Source organism: Macrobrachium nipponense, chromosome 30, assembly GCF_015104395.2.
Source record: "Macrobrachium nipponense isolate FS-2020 chromosome 30, ASM1510439v2, whole genome shotgun sequence".
NCBI classification, from domain to species: domain Eukaryota; kingdom Metazoa; phylum Arthropoda; class Malacostraca; order Decapoda; family Palaemonidae; genus Macrobrachium; species Macrobrachium nipponense.
Genome location: NC_087218.1, coordinates 58,785,032 through 58,807,202, shown reverse-complemented (window position 1 = coordinate 58,807,202; position 22,171 = coordinate 58,785,032).

The following is a 22,171-nucleotide window of genomic DNA, read 5'->3' as shown; positions in this document are numbered from 1 at the left end:
AAAATCACTTCAAATGAAACAAACACAAAACAAAAATTTGCAATCTGTAAATATGTAAATAGTTTCTCTTAAGCCATTGTAACTATTAGTTATTAGTTCTCTAAACCACAGTAACCAATAGTTACTAGTTTCTTACCAAACTATCATAACCATTAGATATTAGTTGCAACTAATAAAAATATAACACACTTTACCTTCTTGGTATATCAATTTTCTTTCTTTGCTGCAGCTTGTTTTACACTCACAAAAACAGGCTTCGTTACACACAATGTTTGTTCAGATTCCACAAAAACACTAAATAATACTAAATAAACTCTAAGAAATATCAAATCCGAAATCTAAAAGTTACGAGTGACCATTCAGTAAGAATGAAATCGTTACGTTAATATAATCTCAAGTATGTCACGAGAGAGAGAGAGAGAGGGAGATGTCTGAACGGAACGCGGTTCTAAGATGTAATAAAAACCCTCGTCCTTATGAAAGCTGGACAGTGGAGATGACACAAAACGGTTTGAAACACAATTCTTTCCAGAAGCTTCGAAAAGTGACGCAAATTTACAGACAAACTGTGAAATCTGCACGTGGTTTTAGCAAAGACGTACGCGTATGAAATCAGTCTGTTCAACAAAGACACGTAATCGACCGAAACTAACTCGAGCAAAAGTCCCTATTAGATGTGGTGACAGAATTCCCAAAACACAGCGAAGACCTCGATGTCTCTAATCAAATGGGTTGACAGGTTTTGAAAAACAACTCTGGCTTCGAACGGACAAAGATAATCTCTCTCTCTTTTCATACTACGTTACATATTCTTTTTATATTATGTTATGCAAAATCTGAACACACATTTAAAACATCCTAATTCTAAGCTAGCTAGGAATCTGAAAAAATGTTGCCAAACTCTACATAACATTTTATACAGTCTAAGAGAGGATATATGCATTTTGAAGTAGCATATATAATAATATGTATACGATATAATAAATATATATCAAATTCAGATATACGTATATAATAATGTTATACATATAAATTTGATTACTAAGTATGACTCAATCAAATTTGCCATATAAAGCGCTGAGCTGAAAAATGGTAAGGTCCTTATGATATTGTATATGTATATATATACATATATCTAATAAAAGGAGCCCATAAAAAACACACCAAAATGTAGAGAGAAAAGTACTATATTTCAGAGACTGCTGTCTCTCTCTTCAGGTATATGAATGAGAAAAGTTTACAGAAAAGGTGGTATTTATACCAAGAGATTCGTCCACAAGTAAGCCAATTTAGGTCACCCCCGCTGGTAATCTTCCTTTAATCTTCTTAAGCGTTGGTTGAATGAACACTGCGTCGATGATGTCCGATGTCCAATTCCCTTTTGAGATGTTCATTACCTGCTTCTCTTTTATTAAGGCCGATTCCATCATTTGACTCTTGTACCGCCAGTTGCTGCTATAAATTACACGTGACATATTCCAGTTTATTCTATGGTTATGTTTCATTTATATGGTTGAAAATAGCCGAGTTCTGTTGTCCATACCTAACTGACCGTTTGTGTTGTATTAATCTCTGGGGAAGTGATTTAACCTGTAAATCCGATGTAAGATTGGTAACAGTCCTGGCATGGGATCTCATATACCCCAGAGTCTTTGGGCGATGTCTTTTGTTGGACGTTAATCAGGGATTTGGCTAAGGTATTTGGTAGGTAAATGCAAAAGGTTGGATTTCCCAAGGGTGTGAGTTACTCTCTTAATCGTCTCCAGGTGGGGAATTTTTATTTTATTGTTGGGTGTGTCTCTGGTCTTGTCTTTAGGGGTCGGTAGAAAATTACGTTTGCTTTTTGAATTGCTTTCTCAATTATATGGTCAGGATACTTTAAAGATGAAAGTTGCTTGCGAATTAGTTCAAATTCTTTTTCCAGGAAATCTGGGGAACAAATTCGTAAGGCTCTTAAGAATAGGTTGCTAGCTAGACCTATCTTGATAGTATTGTCATGATAGCTAAAGTAGTGAATATATGAAAGTGAGAACGTTGGTTTTCTGTATATGGTAAATTTGTATTCTGTCGTGTCTCTGATTATTAAAACATCAAGAAAAGGAATTTTGTTGTCTGTTTCCCATTCAACTTTAAATTTGATGCTGGGCACTAATGCGTTTAATTTTGAGAGGAATTCATTAAAATTACCCCACTTATTATCCCCAAAAACCAAAATGTAGTATGTCATCCACGTATCTCATCCACAGCATGTTTTTGGGTTTTATTGCATTTATTACTGTAGTTTCAAAGTATTCCATGTACAGATTGGCTAAAATAGGACTTAAAGGACTACCCATACTACACCCGAATTTTTGCTTGTAGAATGATTCCCCGAATGAAAATACGTTATTAGATGCACATAATTCAACTAACTTTATTATTTTGTCAAGTGCCAAAGGGAAATGATCTGAATAGGTGGATAATTTTTCCCTTAAAAAGAAAACTGAAGAACGTCCTGTACTGGTACTTTTGTGAATAGGGAGTCTACGTCAAGGCTTAAAAGTTTTATGTTGTGAAGTGGTATATGTGCTTCTCTGAATTTGTGACAAAAGTCTTCCGAATGTTTGATGTGACTGGGAGAAAAAGTGCCTAAAAAAGGAGAAAGGAGGCCAGCTAACCATTTAGAAATTTTGTAATTGAAAGCTCCGGCGCATGAAACGATGGGTCTGAATGGAAGATTGTCTTTGTGAGTTTTGGGAAGACCATAAAAGTAGGGTTAATTTAGGATTAATTACTTTAAATTTCTCTAATAGTTTTTCAATACTCTTTTTTGTCTTGGCCAATTAATCTTACTTTCCGAAAAAATTCTGTGGGAACGTCCTGGAGGGGATTTTTCGTCAGTTTTTCGTAAGTATTTGTGTCGGATCTACTTATTATAACATCTAACTTTTTTAGCGAGTGGATGGCTATCATGAATCTGCGGGGAACAGGATATTTCTTATGAAAAACTGTAGTTTGTATGTGATGTTCGTTTTATTTTTTTACTGAAGCAAGACAATTAATTTTAATGTAATTTTTTAGTGATTTCTCATCCTTGTCATTTTTTCAGCCTGAAGATGAGGTTTTTTAAACCTCGAAAGCTCGTTTAATAAAGAATGTTCTTCCTGGTCTTGGCACTGTTATTTATCATCAAGCTAAGATTTCCAAGTAGCCGCCCAATTACTGAGACTATTTTGAGACGTTATGGCCGCTCAACGCTACAGTTGTTTAGACGGACTGAGAAGGTACGCTATAGATCCAAGAAGATTGAGGAGGACATACGATTTCTGAACACAATGCAAGGATTTCCGTGTTATTCCCAATTTCATTAAAATTTAATTTGGTTTATTCCAGAGATTTTCGTAACACGAGTACATATCTCTCATGGCAGTTTAGATTATTAGACTTTGAAGTTAAAGCGCAAAAACGCAAGCAAGAGGTAATTTCTACGGAAGTGTCTTCATTAAATAGGGATTTAAGGAATAATCTTTCTTTTCTGACTACAATTGCCTGTCTTCTATTTTGGATTCAAATGTTGATAAGAAATTGACAGATGTTAGGCTTACACACAGCAGAAAGTTGAGAAATCTAGGTGTGGACGTTAGTAAGAAAATAGATAGTAGTAAAGTAATTTTTAATCTTTCTAACAGAAATTTAACAAAAGAGGAGAAGGATGTTCTTTCTCTTGGTCTTGAGTTTGCCTTGACTCCCATGAAATTCAATTTCTTTAAGTACTTTTTAAGTTTTGAAAAACTGTGTTCAACTTTAAGAAACTGTGACATTTGTGGTAGTGAAACCCTTATTTTTATTTTTAACAAAATTTCTGTAATTGCGAATGAACCACCTTTCAAAATTTTAATCGTAGCAAGGAGGGTGACAATCAGTTAAATAAAGAGAGAATCAATATTTTACGTAATCTTAAGAACGATGATAGTATTGTTATTACAAGCCAGATAAAGGTAGGGGTGTTGTATTGATGAATAGGTCTGATTATTTAGATAAAATGAATGAAATATCTCTGACAATACAAAAATTTAGGATGTTAAATGTAGATATTGCGAGTCACATTTTGAAATTAGAAGACAAATTAAATAGGTTGTTAAGAAGTTTGAGAGATAAGATTGGGGAAGTTACCTATAGTAATTTATTTGCTTCAGGGTCAAGCCCGGTTACATGTATGGTCTACCTAAGGTTCATAAAATAGGAAACCCATTAAGACCCATTATATCCTCAATTGGCACCTTTAGCTATTACTTGTCAAAGTTTCTGGTTCCAGTTTTAAAACCTCTAACTTTTAGTGAGTTCAATGTCCCAAATTCTTCCAAGTTTGTCAAAGAATTGTGTTCTTTCGATTTTAACCAAGATGTTGTAATGGCTAGTTTTGATGTAACCTCTCTTTTCACAAATATCCCATTAAAAGAAACAACTGACATTATTCTTAATAATATATGTGAAAACCACATAACAAATTTTGGACTTAGTAAAGTAGATTTGCGAAAATTATTACAATTGGCCACAACTGATGGCATTTTTACTTTTGATGGTAAATTATATAATCAAATAGATGGAGTTGCTATGGGAAATTCCCTTGGACCTGTATATGCAGATTGTTTCATGGGTTATTGTGAAAAGATTTGGATGTCTGAATGCCCTGTGCTTTCAAACCCTTGTATTACCGTAGGTACGTGGATGACACTTTCCTTGTGTTTAAGGAACGTTCACACGTGGATTTATTTTTTGAATATTTTAATTCTCGTCATCCTAATATTTCTTTTACTTGTGAGACGGAACAGGATAATATGTTGTCATTTTTTAGATGTTCAGGTACACAGAAATAGAGGTAAATTTGAGACTTCCGTTTATAGAAAAGTACTTTTACTGGCTTGGGATTGAATTATCTTAGTTTTTCACCAAAGTTGTTTAAAAAATTAATTCAATACGTCCACCATGATAAATAGAGCTTACAATGTCTGTTGTGATTTTAATTCATTTCATCAAGACATGGTCTTCCTCCAGAATTATTTTTCTGAAAATTCTTATCCCGTATTTGTCTTTTACAAAGTTCTGAAAAATTTTCTAGATGAGAAATTTTGTCCCAGACCGGTGTACAGTACTGCTAGTAAAGATGTAAAGTATATTAAATTGCCTTTCCTTGGTCATAGTAGCTACTTGGTACGAAAAAAGTTACAAGAAATACTTAAGCATAGTTTTCCTCAAGTTAGTTTCAGATTTGTTTTACTAACCCTTTTACTGTAGGATCACTTTTGAGGGAGAAGCCTGCTCTTCCTGTGGACCTTAATTCGAGTGTCGTTTACTTGTTTACTTGTTCGCAGTGTGGTCTGCGATACGTGGGATCCAGTTCCCGCTGGCTTAGACACAGAATCTTGGAACACAGAGGTCTTTCCGTTAGAACTAGGTTTCCTCTTTCTAAACCTCCTTTTTCTGCCATAAGGGATCACAGTTTAGCACAGGACCATCCTTTCACTCACCTAGATTTTAGAGTACTGTCTTTTTGCTCAAATAGACTGGACCTTTTAATTTCAGAGTCGCTGTTTATTAAGAAAATGAAACCGGAATTGAACAACAACTCGTCCGGTATTCAACTAGCTATCATATAGTTTCATAGTAGGTACACAAAGTGGGTTGTTAGCATTTTATTTTTTGAGTGTAGTTTGTTTACCTTTCATATTATTTTTATTGCTATTTCTGTTTTTGTATGTTTTTGCGTTTTGTTTTAGTTTTTTCGTAATTTTTAATTTGTAGTTTGTATGTGATGTTCGTTTTATTTTTTTACTGAAGCAAGACAATTAATTTTAATGTAATTTTTTTGTGATTTCTCATCCTTGTCATTTTTTCAGCCTGAAGATGAGGTTTTAAACCTCGAAAGCTCGTTTAATAAAGAATGTTCTTCCTGGTCTTGGCACTGTTATTTATCATCAAGCTAAGATTTCCAAGTAGCCGCCCAATTACTGAGACTATTTTGAGACGTTATGGCCGCTCAACGCTACAGTTGTTTAGACGGACTGAGAAGGTACGCTATAGATCCAAGAAGATTGAGGAGGACATACGATTTCTGAACACATGCAAGGATTTCCGTGTTATTCCCAATTTCATTAAATTTAAGGTTTATTCCAGAGATTTTCGTAACACGAGTACATATCTCTCATGGCAGTTTAGATTATTAGACTTTGAAGTTAAAGCGCAAAAACGCAAGCAAGAGGTAATTTCTACGGAAGTGTCTTCATTAAATAGGGATTTAAGGAATAATCTTTCTTTTCTGGACTACAATTGCCTGTCTTCTATTTTGGATTCAAATGTTGATAAGAAATTGACAGATGTTAGGCTTACACACAGCAGAAAGTTGAGAAATCTAGGTGTGGACGTTAGTAAGAAAATAGATAGTAGTAAAGTAATTTTTAATCTTTCTAACAGAAATTTAACAAAAGAGGAGAAGGATGTTCTTTCTCTTGGTCTTGAGTTTGCCTTGACTCCCATGAAATTCAATTTCTTTAAGTACTTTTTAAGTTTTGAAAAACTGTGTTCAACTTTAAGAAACTGTGACATTTGTGGTAGTGAAACCCTTATTTCTATTTTTAACAAAATTTCTGTAATTGCGAATGAAACCTTTCAAAATTTTAATCGTAGCAAGGAGGGTGACAATCAGTTAAATAAAGAGAGAATCAATATTTTACGTAATCTTAAGAACGATGATAGTATTGTTATTACAAAGCCAGATAAAGGTAGGGGTGTTGTATTGATGAATAGGTCTGATTATTTAGATAAAATGAATGAAATACTCTCTGACAATACAAAATTTAGGATGTTAAATGTAGATATTGCGAGTCACATTTTGAAATTAGAAGACAAATTAAATAGGTTGTTAAGAAGTTTGAGAGATAAGATTGGGGAAGTTACCTATAGTAATTTATTTGCTTCAGGGTCAAAGCCCGGTTACATGTATGGTCTACCTAAGGTTCATAAAATAGGAAACCCATTAAGACCCATTATATCCTCAATTGGCACCTTTAGCTATTACTTGTCAAAGTTTCTGGTTCCAGTTTTAAAACCTCTAACTTTTAGTGAGTTCAATGTCCCAAATTCTTCCAAGTTTGTCAAAGAATTGTGTTCTTTCGATTTAACCAAGATGTTGTAATGGCTAGTTTTGATGTAACCTCTCTTTTCACAAATATCCCATTAAAAGAAACAACTGACATTATTCTTAATAATATATGTGAAAACCACCACATAACAAATTTTGGACTTAGTAAAGTAGATTTGCGAAAATTATTACAATTGGCCACAACTGATGGCATTTTTACTTTTGATGGTAAATTATATAATCAAATAGATGGAGTTGCTATGGGAAATTCCCTTGGACCTGTATATGCAGATTGTTTCATGGGTTATTGTGAAAAGATTTGGATGTCTGAATGCCTGTTGCTTTCAAACCCTTGTATTACCGTAGGTACGTGGATGACACTTTCCTTGTGTTTAAGGAACGTTCACACGTGGATTTATTTTTTGAATATTTTAATTCTCGTCATCCTAATATTTCTTTTACTTGTGAGACGGAACAGGATAATATGTTGTCATTTTTAGATGTTCAGGTACACAGAAATAGAGGTAAATTTGAGACTTCCGTTTATAGGAAAAGTACTTTTACTGGCTTGGGATTGAATTATCTTAGTTTTTCACCAAAGTTGTTTAAAATTAATTCAATACGTACCATGATAAATAGAGCTTACAATGTCTGTTGTGATTTTAATTCATTCATCAAGACATGGTCTTCCTCCAGAATTATTTTTCTGAAAATTCTTATCCCGTATTTGTCTTTTACAAAGTTCTGAAAATTTTCTAGATGAGAAATTTTGTCCCAGACCGGTGTACAGTACTGCTAGTAAAGATGTAAAGTATATTAAATTGCCTTTCCTTGGTCATAGTAGCTACTTGGTACGAAAAAAGTTACAAGAAATACTTAAGCATAGTTTTCCTCAAGTTAGTTTCAGATTTGTTTTTACTAACCCTTTTACTGTAGGATCACTTTTGAGGGAGAAGCCTGCTCTTCCTGTGGACCTTAATTCGAGTGTCGTTTACTTGTTTACTTGTTCGCAGTGTGGTCTGCGATACGTGGGATCCAGTTCCGCTGGCTTAGACACAGAATCTTGGAACACAGAGGTCTTTCCGTTAGAACTAGGTTTCCTCTTTCTAAACCACCTTTTTCTGCCATAAGGGAACACAGTTTAGCACAGGACCATCCTTTCACTCACCTAGATTTTAGAGTACTGTCTTTTTGCTCAAATAGACTGGACTTTTAATTTCAGAGTCGCTGTTTATTAAGAAAATGAAACCGGAATTGAACAACAACTCGTCCGGTATTCAACTAGCTATCATATAGTTTCATAGTAGGTACACAAAGTGGGTCGTTAGCCATTTTATTTTTGAGTGTAGTTTTGTTTACCTTTTTTTTTTTTTTCATATTATTTTTTATTGCTATTTTCTGTTTTTGTATGTTTTTGCGTTTTGTTTTAGTTTTTTCGTAATTTTTAATTTGTAGTTTGTATGTGATGTTCGTTTTATTTTTTTACTGAAGCAAGACAATTAATTTTAATGTAATTTTTTAGTGATTTCTCATCCTTGTCATTTTTTCAGCCTGAAGATGAGGTTTTAAACCTCGAAAGCTCGTTTAATAAAGAATGTTCTTCCTGGTCTTGGCACTGTTATTTATCATCAAGATATATATATATATATATATATATATATATATATATATATATATATATATATATATATATATATATATATATATATATTAAAGGCCTGGTAGTGAGTCGCTAATCTCAGCTCTTGCTGGTTAAAGACAAGCGCAAAACGCTGCATTCCTCGGAGATGCTGAAATGAAAAACAGACAGGATAGATTACCAGTGCACTTTGTGGTCAATGACGCCTCAAAAGATCATGAGCTTCAGGCATGAAGCATGCGTGCTTATTGTGGGCCAAACAGGGTGTGTCTGTTTGTGTTCATAACGAACAGAAAATGACATTTATTCTGGAGAATAAGTGCTAAGGGAGGACTCACTGATTGTGTTTGACAGTGTGGAACACGCCTGGAAGAGGTGTTGCAGGTCCATCGGACAAGGTAACATAAGAGAGAACTTTGGAAAAGTTAATCTTTGGAGTGAGAATTATTTGTCTGGAGGAAGAAAAGTGGGGTATGGTACACATTCTTTTTTGGCTAACTTTAGTGGTTAAGTGATTTCATAATTGTTGTCTCTTTATTTCAGATGGATTCGAAGTCACCATATAGAAAAATGGATTTCTCAAGACTTTGTATTGAACTTTATTGCAAAGATTATGATTAGTCAGACAGAATGAGATAAGAGGGGGTACTTACTTAAATATGACTTTGAGAGGAATATGGCAGTTTAGCATTTCTTTTGGGTGATAGTTAATTAATTTTATTCCATTTTAATGCTAGCTAATTTTGGGAAATAAAAAGTATATTTTTGTAATTATGGGAATTTATTTTTGCCTAAGCTTGGATTTTCAGCCAACTCCCAAGAGTGATATGCAACGGAATGAGGGTAGCTTAAGTTGCTAGTAATTGTTTGCTTCATTTTGTTTAGACGAGTGTCATTTGACCTTAAAAATCCTTAATAGATTTTGATGGCAGCGGTTAAAAGGTTCATTAATACCTATAGGTAGTGTCTCCGAAGAGACTTTATAGGTTAGGCCTATTTTGGGGAGAGTGGTTATAATTATGTATCGGGCAACTGACTCTTTTGCTGATTTAAGGAGATTTAGAAGCAAGCCGCAAGGTACCAGTACGGATAGTCCTCTTAGCTCTGGTTTAGTGGAAAGATGTGTTCCTGTGTTTGGGGGGTGGCAAAGTGAATTTATGTTGTAACGGGAATTGATAATGCGCGGTTGCATGTGTAGACAGGTACCGACTTTGGATCTATGAAGACATGAGTGTATAATTTTATGTTTTCTTTTTTTTTCTCTTCTTATTGGTGTTAATTTACTCAAAAGGGTGTTTTGTTTTGATGCCCCTCGAGATTCGGTGGACATTAGTGGTTTAGTGGTTTTATGATATATTAGAAAAGTATTGTAAGTTTTGTTTTTGTGCTTGGCATGAGAGAGAGAGAGAGAGAGAGAGAGCGAGAAGCAGCCGAGTGAACAGACGCTGATTCAGCGAATTAAGGGTTCGTCATACGTTTTCTTTCTCGAACCATCTTCTCCCCATTTTTTGTATACCGGCGTGACCTTGTACTAGTTAAATCAACTGATTAACCTTGAACCTGGGAAGCGGCGAGTTCATATAGCGATTTATTGGGGTGGTGCATGTTTATTTTATCCATTATTGGTGGATGATGTATTATTAATTTTTGGGTTGGGGTTTGTGTGCATAAATATATCAATGTTGCTGAGGTCGGGGCTAATCCTAAAGTATAAAGGTTTTCATAAAGAAAGCAAAATGGCTGACACAAGTGGAAACCAGACTCTGGTACACAGAATAAAAAGTATAAGTGCAGGGGTCAGCCCGTTCCATGGTATGGTAGATGGCGTTCTTTCCCAACCAGTGCAAATTTTTATTGAGGGGGTGAATAACTATATAAACGCCAATGGAATTAAGGATGATACAGAGGCGTTCACAGAGGCAAAAGCTTTGTTAGATTTCAATAAATGAGATTTATCCTTCAGGTGTAGTTTTCAGTACGCAAAATGTCGGTCATAGACCGAATTACAAGCATTTTTAAGAACAGCTTATGGCTCAAAGGAACATGGTGATATGGTAAGAGATTTTAGAGGGCTGTACAAAATCTGGAAAGGCACAACAAGCCTTATTGAACACAGCTCAAAACTTTTTGACTTAGTGTGAGAATGGATACGGAAATTGAAAAATTCCAAATGGGTAAATGAGAATAATGTCTCACTCGATAATTTACAAAAATTGATAAATTTTTCAATGGTATTACACAATGTACCAGACGCAATAGTGGACAGTTTTGATGAAAAGATTGGACCTTCATCAGACGAAGAACTAATTTATGCTCAAATCCAGAAACATATGTCCAAATGTCCCACGGTGTATAATACATTTCTTAATGGGACCAGTCCGAGAAATACGGTGCAAAGAGACAAAATTTTGTTCCCCTTGTTTTTGTGCAAAAGTAGAATAATATAGAAGATCGATTTATCAAAGGCAACAGCAGTTGCGTTGCTACAATTGTAATAAACCAGGGCACACAAAGAAAGTATGTAGTGTGGATCACTGTTGGCAAGCTTGTCCGACTCAAATACGGAAAGATGCGAGACCTACACCTCAAAAGTCGAGAACTTCCCAGGCAGGTCACTTAAGAGGGGAAATGGATCAGCGAAATTTTTGGAAAGCCGATCAAAAAGGGTACAAGGGTACAGATGATTTGTACGTGCCATTGTGGTCTCTTGGGGGACGCCCCAGAGCCCAGGCCTATAGTATATGGAACAGTGGAAGATGTGGATATCCCGGTCTTTATTGACACCGGCGCAAGTATCAATTTAATGGATCATAATTTGTATCAATCCATGTTCTCCCATTACCCTTTGAAACTCTCAACGGAGACGGTGTGTGATGTGCAAGCCCATAGATTAAACACCCTGGGTTTTGTTAGAATACGGTTTACTTTGCGTGATAAATTGTTATTACAACCATTTTTGGTTATGAAAGGGGTTGCGTTGTGCAACAGACTTTTGCTGGGCCATCCTGCATGTAGAAGACACAAGATATCGGTCCATGCAGGTGTTAGTGGTATAACGGTTGGAATACCTGGTGTTTTTATCCCCTATGAGGACGCAAGTGAAACTGAGGGTATGGAGATTACTGAATATGGGGGTGTGTTTGGCGGTGCTAATGGTGATGATACCAAAACCCACACTGATGATACGGGGAAAAACTGCGGTGATGTTAAACGGGATATTGGGGGCCACGGTGGTAACAATTTTGGTGGATGTGACAATGGCGTTATGGGTGGTGATACTGATGCTAATACTGATATTATTACTGATACTAACAATGAGGTCTTGGTGGATGCAGTGAGCACCACTGGTGGTGATATTTATGGGATCGTGGAAACGGGAGGTACTAACCACAAATATAAATGTGTTTTATCAGAGGATGTTATTTTAACACCTGGTTCAAAGACTATGGTAAAAGTCAAATGGAGGGAAGTGAAAAAAACCACGGAAGTATGCGTAATTGAGGGTAGCGAGAAACTAAGAGGGGTTATTAGCACTGCATCAGGGAATAGTGCATCAAACACTGGTGTTACTTGGGTAGAATTACCAGAAGAATACATATGTAGTAGATCTCCAAGATTGGAGTAATGACAGTGGTTCAGTGGCTATTGTAGAGGGGAAAACTAAGTTTTCAGAGGCAGAAATGAAATCAACGAAGCAAATATTCAGAGAACATTTAGCTAATGTGGATTATAATGAGCGTATAGAAGTGGTAAGCACGCTCTTGGCAGAATTTGGGGACACGGTAGCTTAACAAGGGGATAAACTGGGATTAACTAATGTGTTAGAACATAAGGTAAACTTAGAGAAAGGTACAAAAACTATTTTTATTCCTGCATACCGCATACCTTTCAAAATCAGAGAACAGGTAGAAAAAGAGGTCAGTAATGGGAAGAGGAAGGAATTATTAGACGTAGTGTGTCTCCATACAACTTTCCTCTGTTAGCAGTGCCTAAGAAGGACGGTTTTGTCTGAGTATGCGTTGATTTTAGATGTTTAAATGAAAAAACAATTCCTGACCGATACCCAGTCACTTGCATACCAGATCTTTTTGTAGAAATCGGGGGACATAATATTTATAGCTCAATTGATTTAGCGCAGGGTTTTCTGCAGGTCTCTTTTAGTGAAAATAGTAAGGAACATACGGCCTTTTCAGTGCCCAAGGGACACTATGAATTTATGAGGATGCCGTTCAGTTTATCGGGCAGTCTGATGACTTTTACCAGGTTGGTGAACACAGTTTTGCATGGGTTATTTGGTAAAAATGTTTTAGTGTACATGGATGATATATTAATTGCAACAGACTCGATCGTGCAACACCTGGAAGTGCTTAAGGAAGTACCTAGGAGACTTAGGTTAGCAGGATTGAAAATTAAGTTAGTTAAGTGTTCCTTCTTGAAAAAGCAAATCACATATTTAGGTCATGTCATATCCAAGGAAGGGGTTAGAGTAAACGACGATAAAGTCAAAGCAATAGCGGATTTTCACTCTCCAAATCAAAGAAAGAAATTAAGTCATATCTGGGGATGGCAGGGTTTTTCGTAGGTTTGTGAAAGGATTTTCTAACATAGCAGCTCCTCTAACAGATGTATTGCAGGAAAACATTCAATTTCATTGGGGGAAACTCCAGGAAGAAAGTTTTCAAAAACTTAAGGACGCATTAATGAATCCCCCAGTTCTGAAATTTCCAGATTTCAGCAAACCATTCACATTCCAGGCAGGAGGATAGGTGCTTGCCTTATGCAAAACTTTGATGGGAAATTCAATCCCATAGCATTTTATGGCAGGAAATTTAGGACAAAGGGCAGCAATGAAAGAATGTCTACCGTAGATAAAGAAGCCTTTGCAATAGAATCAAGTTAGGTTCATTTTAAAATGCTTCTAATGGGGAATAAAGTAGAAGTCCTTACAGACCAAAAGCCATTATTGGATCTTTTTAATAAACCCGATTTGTCACCTAAAAGAGCTCGATGGTTCTTAACGATCAGGGGCTTTGATGCAAAGCTCAAATATATAGAAGGCAAATTAAATGTAGCCGCGGATGCCCTTAGTAGAAATTTTTATGACACGGAAGGATCTAAGTTACACTAGTCACTAGTGATTCCATACAATGGGATATGAGTCTTATAGAGCAAAGGCAGGATGAAGATGAAATTTTGGCAGACACAAAAGCGTTTCTTAAAGGGGAATTAGTCAGGAAAGGTTATAAGTTACCTTTTTCGGGTTTAGAATCAGAAGGTAATCTGTTGGTCAGGAAAATTAAATATTAATTAAGGACTAGTGAAAGTAAAGGAGACACTACACAGATCTTAATTCCGAAAGTCCTAATTCCAGTGGTTTTGGATATAATACATTGCAGGTTTGGTAGTCCACACTTGGGGATAGAAAAACATATAATGAGGTGATTGCTAAATATACTTGGAAAAATATGTGGAAAGATGTGGAAAATCTGATGAAAAACTGTACAGAATGCAATGCTTGCAAACCTGCAAGGATAACTTCCAGCAAATTAGCCCTCTTACGTCGAAGCGGTAAAAAAAAAATGGTCTCCAGTGTGCCGGAGGTGTTTCAGAGTGAGCGCAGAAGTGGAAAAAATATTTTTTTTCAAAAAATCACAGCGCGCTTATTTTTCAAGATTAAGAGTTCATTTTTGGCTCCTTATTTTGTCATTGGCTGAAAGTTAGTATGCAACCATCAGAAATGAAAAAAATTATCATTATCATATATAAATAATGCGATATATGATAGCGCAAAAACGAAATTTCATATATAATTGTATTCAAATCGTGCTGTGCGCAAAACGGTTAAAGGTAACAAGTTACTTTTTTTTTCGTTATAATTTACACTAAATTGCTATTATTTTGGTATATGACACATTGTAAAACGATAAAAGCAACACAGAGAAAATATTATCACAAAATAATGCATGAATTCGTAACTCGCGGACATAAACAAATATTTTTTTCAAAAATTCACCATAAATCTAAATATTGTCCTAGAGACTTCCAATTTCTTTCAAAATGAAAAAAGATGATTGAATATTACTATACTGTAAGAGTCTTAGATTACAATTGCAGTTTTCGACCATATCTGACGAGTTAAAGTTGACCAAATGTCGAATTTTTTTATATATATATTTTTTATATGCAATTATTTCGGAAATAAGAAAAGCTACAACCTTCAAATATTTTTCGTTTTATTCTACATAAAATTGCGCACATTTTCATATATAAAACTCTATGAAATGCCTAATATGAAACGGAGCAAATATTCCGAGAATGGGACGTACGCATTTCGGAGATTTGTGGCGGAGAATCCGCGCGCGGAGGGAAGGAAAGATTTTTTTTTTAAATTCACCATAAATCTAAATATTTTGCTAGAGACTTCGAATTTGTTTCAAGATGAAGATAAATGACTGAATATTACTAGACTGTAAAAGTTTTAGCTTACAATTGCGTTTTTCGACCATTTCGGTAGTCAAAGTTGACCGATTGTGGTTTTTTTTCTATTTATCGTGATTTATATGCAAATATTTCAAAAATGAAAAAGCTACAACCTTCAATTATTTTTTGTTGTATTCTACATGAAATTGCGCACATTTTCACATATAACACTTTATGTAACGGCTAATTTAAAGTGGTGCAAACATTACCACAATCGCACGTATGATTTTTTCGGAAGAGTTACCGAACGGACGTAAAGAAAATGTTATTTTTTTCATAAATTCACTATAAATCGAAATATTGTACTAGAGACTTGCAATTTGTTGCAAAATGAAGGTAAATGCTTGAATATTACTAGAATATAAGCGTTTTTAGCTTACAATTGCGTTTTTTGACCATTTCGGTAGAGTCAAAGTTGACCAAAGGTTGAAATTTTGGCAATTATCGTTATTTATATGAAAATATCTCAAAACTGATAAAAGCTACAACCATGGGTTGTTTTTAGTTGTATTGTGCATGAAATTGCGCACATTTCCATATATAAAACTTTATATAACGGCTAATTTTAAAATGGTGCAAACATTACCACAATCGCATGTATGATTTTTTTCGGAAGAGTTACCGCGCGGACGTAAGGAAAAAGTTTTTTCATAAATTCACCATAAATCAAAATATTGTGCTAACGACTTCCAATTAGTTGCAAAATTAAGGTAAATGATTGAATATTACTGAAACATAAGAGTTTTAGCTTACAATTGCGTTTTTCGACCATTTCAGTAGAGTCAAAGTTGACCAAAGGTTGAAATTTTGGCAATTATCGTTATTTATATAAAAATATCTCAAAACTGATAAAAGCTACAATCATGAGTATTTTATTGTTGTATTTTACATAAAAATGCGCACATTTTCATATATAATACTTCATGTAACGGCTAATTTACAATGGTACAAAAATTATGTCAAAGTGACGAAATAATTTCCGAGATGTGTCACAGATACTTTTTAGTGCGGCAAGAAAGAAATTCGCGCTTGCGCGCCTGCGTAACGATTGTAAACAAAACAACACCTTGATCCGTGAACTCCCAGCATCCCCCAAGGCGTGTGATTCAAAAGTTTTAGGCTGGTAGGCCTATAAGTATTTTTCCGTGAATTTAAAAAAAAACTTTTGTAAGTCGACGTAAAATACGTCCAATCGGCACATGGGAGACAAAAAATGTCGACGTAAAATACGTCCAGTCGGCGTAAGAGGGTTAAGGTCATATCTGATACCAAGTAGACCTTTTCAGAGAATACATATGGATATCCTAGGAAATTTTTGTGAATCTAGATATGCAAATAAGTACCTGTTAGTGATAACAGATGAACTTACGAGGATAGTAACAATTATTCCATACAGACCTGAAGCTAATGGGTTATGTGAACAAGCAAACAGGAAAGTGCTCGAAGCTCTCAGGAAGACTGTAGGAGGAAATGATAAAAACTGGGATAGATATAAAGATGTTGTTAGACATAACATCAACACATCGGTTAGTGATTCCATTAAAATGTCTCCATTTGAGCATTGTTTGGTTGCCAGGCACTAGGCACATTTGATCTGTTAACTATACCTCATTGTGGAGAAGGTACAATCGAGATTACAGCTGATTGTCTCAGCCGTAATCTCGAGGCTATGACCCGAGAAATGGTGGAAAGAAATAATAAAAAACCTTTGATGTTAAAATCAGTGTTGGAGACAATGTTTATTTAAAAATTAATGTGAGAAATGAACCAAATTACAAATTGTGTCCAAAATTTGAAGGTCCTTTTAGAATCATTGAGGAAAAGACAGGAAACAGATTTATAGTCTTAGATGAAAAAACAGGTCGGTCAAAATTAACTCATATGTCTAAACTGAAGAGTTGGTTGTGGTAACTAAAAATAATATCGTGCAGTTGCATTTTTTCTGATTTTGCAAATTGAAGAGGAAATGTGATTAGTCAGTTTAATGTAACGTTTTTTTCCCCCTTTCATTTCTTCTACTATTTTTCTTATTATGTGCAAACTGTGGTGATTTGGCGTAAAAACCAGAGGTAATTATTTCACAAAGAAAAACGGGGTGAAAAGTATGGGAAATTTCTGCTAAGTTGAGAAATATCATAAGAGGTCCGTTTGGTGAATTTTTTTGTGGCTATAATTTTTGGTGGTAATCTGTGGTTTTACGAGACAAAGAGGTGGGGATTGTGGTTCTTTTGGTACTATGGCTCTTGGGGGGTGGCACTGGTGCATTGTGGTTTTATGGGGCCCTATGAAGGTGTTGTATTTTTATATTCACCAGTGGTTATATTTGGCAGTATATAATTGTTGAATTATGGTTTTCTGTGGTTTATATCCCAACTAGATGGTTATTGCAGTTTTATATATATGTGGCAGTATCATGAGTTACGTTTTCGGGGACAATTTTTGCATACCCTTGAAGTGACAATGAGGATGTCCTGAGGATAGTTTTTGAGGAATGTGGTTCTATAGCATCAGTAAAGATTTTTGGGCCATTTGAAGGAATGATGATTTCTGAGGTTACGAGTCTGACTAGACAGGTCCATAGTGCGGTTTGAGCACATGCTGTATACACAGATGACTTAATGCTGACATTGCTGTGATGAGACTGGTTGCTGATATTTTCTTTTGGAGTTGATTACTTGGAGGTTTGCACCGTTTTCAGGGATGTCGATGATGACATTCCATGGGGAAGAATTTAAGGGGTATACGATATGTCTCTGTGATGCACTGCTGGGCAATAACCCGCAACGTGTTTGTGAGTCTGTCGGCTCTCTGGTCTCGTACAATAAAGTCCTGTCACCAAGACGTTGTCTCATTGTAAACCCAACATGGCGCAGTGAGTTTTCGAACCAAGTCATACCCCCGATGTGTCGACCAGCCCAGGCCACGCCAAGGCATGCCTCTCCTACAATGCCAAGGGCCTTGACACGGGCCGTTGTGCAAGCACAGACGTTAATTGCAGACCAGTAATGCGCCATCTGTGCCCTTCAGGATGCTCTTCCTGGTGCTGGATCACGTGCTGGCAAAGTCCCTGTCTCTGCTGCCCCTGAGAAATGTAATGTTGTGATGCCCTCAGCAGAGATTAGGTCCTGGAGACGTTCGATGACGTGTTGGATCCACCTCAACAAGTTCCCGCCACAGGATGTTGTCCTGCATATTAGACTCAACTGTGTGCCGGCGCTGCAACGTGCACTGGACACTCAGTACTCTGACGCCAAATGGAACGCCCTTACTGCAGACGCGGCTCTAGATGCCATCGGGAACATTGTGTTACAGTCATCGAATCAGGCAGTGCAATGGTCCGAATTTTTTGCCTTCGCACAAGGGCGCGAAGAGTCTGTTAGTGATTATTTCTCAAGATATGCTCAAAAGGCCACTGACTGTGATTTTCAGTGTCCCAAATGTGGGGAGTGCTTGGCCGAATATATGCTGCTACAGAAAATAATGGTAGGTCTCAGTGACCCTGTGTTAAAAAGGCATGTATTTCAGGCATGTGATACGTTTAAAAGTGTAGATGCCCTTCAGGCTTTGTGTTGTACCTTTGAAGCTGCACGCCTGGATGTTGAAAGCGTCCCACATGTCGCTATTGGTGCGAGGGAGTCGGCTGGCACCTCAAGTGATGACGTCACTGGCACCGATGATGTCGAGCCAGACGTCGTGGTGTTGCACAGTAACTCTAGTGCAAAGCATTGCGGGAATTGCGGGGGGCGTCATTCGCCTGGTCGAGCAACATGCCCAGCAAAAGGTTTGACGTGCCACGGGTGCCAAAAGGTAGGGCACTTCCAGAAATGCTGCAAAAGTACGAAGAAAGCGCCGCTCGCCTCGAGTTTGGTGATTGTCGCCGACACACACCTCTCCCCCCACCCCACAATCAAGGCTTGTGTTTCCCATGGAAGCGGAAGGTCGGTGTCCACACTCGCCGTAGCAAACACAGGAGCACAGATCTGCATTGCCAGGCCCACGATTCTTTCAAGCCTGCACATAAAACCTCTGGAATTGCAACCTCGAACAGGTCTGAGGGATGTTGCTAATCTCCGAGTGAGATGCCTCAGATCAACGGCATGTACCATTGAAATAGATTCGATGACGCCCTGCAAGACATCACCAGAAAGCATAAATGCATCGACGACACCTTGCTGTACGATCACAGCATCGAATAGGCGTTTTGGCACGTATATGAATTCCTGTCAACATGTGCCTCTGCAGGTATTAAACTCAAGCCCAAGAAGTTCAAATTCTGCAAGAGAGAGGTTACCTTCGTCGGGGACCACTTGGGATGGGAGTCATATAAGCCTGCAGACGAATGACTAGACGCCATTTGTAACTTCCAGATGCCAGAGAAACCCTCCATCACTGATATTAGGTCATGGTTCGGATTCGTGAATCATTTAGCCCCCTTCCTTGCAACAGCGCCCATCATGGAGCCTTTTAGGGACCTCCTCAGAAAACCAACTGGGAAAAACGTCTACTGGGATAGCCAACTACATAGCAAACCCCAGCAGGCATGGAAGGTCATCTGTCAATTAGCCAAGGACGGCTTGGCATATTACGACAAGATACTCCCTACGATAATCATGACGGATTGGAGCAAGGAAGGCATTAGTTTCGTCGTCCTCCAGCAGTATTGCACTTGTCAGTCAGCTGACAGCCCCTTTTGTTGCAAGGGCGGCTGGCGTCTTGCCCTATGCGGCAGTCGACACCTCACCCCTTCTGAAGCAGGGTATGCCCCCGTTGAAGGTGAAGCCCTTGCAGTCACCTGGTGCTTGCAGAAGGCCAGGTTGTTCCTACTTGGGTGCCCAAATCCCACCATCATTACAGACCACTGTCCACTTGTCAAGCTGCTGGGTGATAGGGCTCTTAAGGATGTCATCAACCCAAGATTGTTCAACCTGAAGGAGAAGACACTCCAGTTCAAGTTTCATATTAAATACCTGCCCGGAAAAAGGAACACTGCCGCGGACTTTCTCTCAAGGTACCCGACCATACGAGCACCCCACAAAGCTTCTGACATGGAGTTAGAGGACGACATTCAAGTGGCAGTGGCATGTGCAACTGTTGCTGCCTTGGAACCGGACATCTTCGGCGTCCAGGATAGGCTAGCCATCAACCAGGATCTGGTGACATACTCGGTGGACCAAAGATGCATACGTTTGGTTATGCCTGAAGATTTACGCCGTCAGGTAGCCGCTAACCTACACGCCGGACACCAAGGCCTCGACTCTATGCTTAGGAGGGCCAGGCAGTCAGTCTACTGGCTGGGAATAGAAGGAGACCTTCAGCATCGCCGTGCCAAATGATCCTCATGTGATGAACACGCCCCTTCACTGCCTCCTGAAGAAATGATACACACGCCGCCAGCAGAATGCCCTTCCAGCAAGCCGTCGCAGATATGTTCCAAATAGAGGGCAATGTATACATGGTTTATGCAGACAGACTAACTGGTTGGTTAGAGGTAGCTCACTTCCCCTGTGGTGCCACATCCAATAAAATAAGGAATCACCTTCGATCCTATTTTTCACGTTGGGGAGCCCCCGAGCAAATATCGACTGACGGATGTACGAACTTGGCCAGCGAGGAGATGGTTGCCTTCTTCATGAGATGGGGAGTCAAAGTTCGTCTGTCGTCAGCCCAGTATCCCCAGTCCAACAGCAGGGCAGAAGCAGCTGTCAAATCGGTAAAGAGGCTACTCTGAGAAAACATGTCAAAAGGTGGAGCCCTTGAGTCAGATAAGATGGCCCTGTCGATACTCCAGTATCTCAACACGCCTCTAAGGGAGATCAACAAGTCACCATCTCAGCTTGCAACAGGTCGCCAGCTGCGTGACGGGGTACCGACGGCTAAAAGACACCTGTTAGTAGACAGGCATTGGAGACGGACAATACGTCAAAGGGAACTACAAGTGGCAAAATCACAGGAAGCTATGTGCACCCTTGACACCACCAGGAGACTGCTGCCCATCAAACTAGGTACCCATGTACGCATACAAAACCAGGCTACTAAGCAGTGGGACAGAACGGGCGTGGTATCGGAAACTAAGCCCCATCGTCAGTACACAGTCAAGCTCAACGGGAGCGGCAGACTCTCAAAAAGGAACTGACGACACTTGAGAGTCATCGCTCCGTCCCCCAGCGCCCCTGCATCTCAGCACGACACTTCCGCAAGCCCTGCGCTCATAGAACCAGTAACGCATTCCATGCAGGACCCCGGCGTCATTGGTAGGCCCAAAAGGGCTGCCGGCAGACCCAAGTGGCTCCAAGACTTCATATAATGATGATATTATTCGTTGTTTGCTCATATGATATGCAATTGTACAATTGTATCAAGAATTTAAGTGCCACTAAGCAATGCACTCAGTGTAAGTAACTGCATGTTTTTGTACTGAAAAGTTAGTTAAAACATTTTTCTCTTCGTAGCTCATTTCCATGTTCATAGTGACATTGTCTCCTTTAATTTTTGTTATGTGTAAGTATAATCTTGATGGGGGGGATGTACGATATGTCTTTGTGATGCACTGCCGGGCAATAACCCGCAACATGTTTGCAAGTCAGTCGGCTCTCTGGTCTCGTACAATAAAGTCCTGTCACCAAGACGTTGTCTCATTGTAAACCCAACGATAGGATATTTTGCAGCAGCAAATTCTGTAACGATGCATACTGTGTTTTATATGGAAAAGTGCTGAATTCGGGTCGATAGGATATGTTGCGGCAGCAAATTCCGTAACAATGCATACTGTGTTTTATATGGAAAAGTGCTGAATTACATATATATATATATATATATAGGTGTATATATATATATAGATATATATATATATATATATATATATATAATATATATTTATTATTAATATATATATATATGTGTGTGTGTGTGTGTGTGTGTATGTGTTTTTTTCCTCT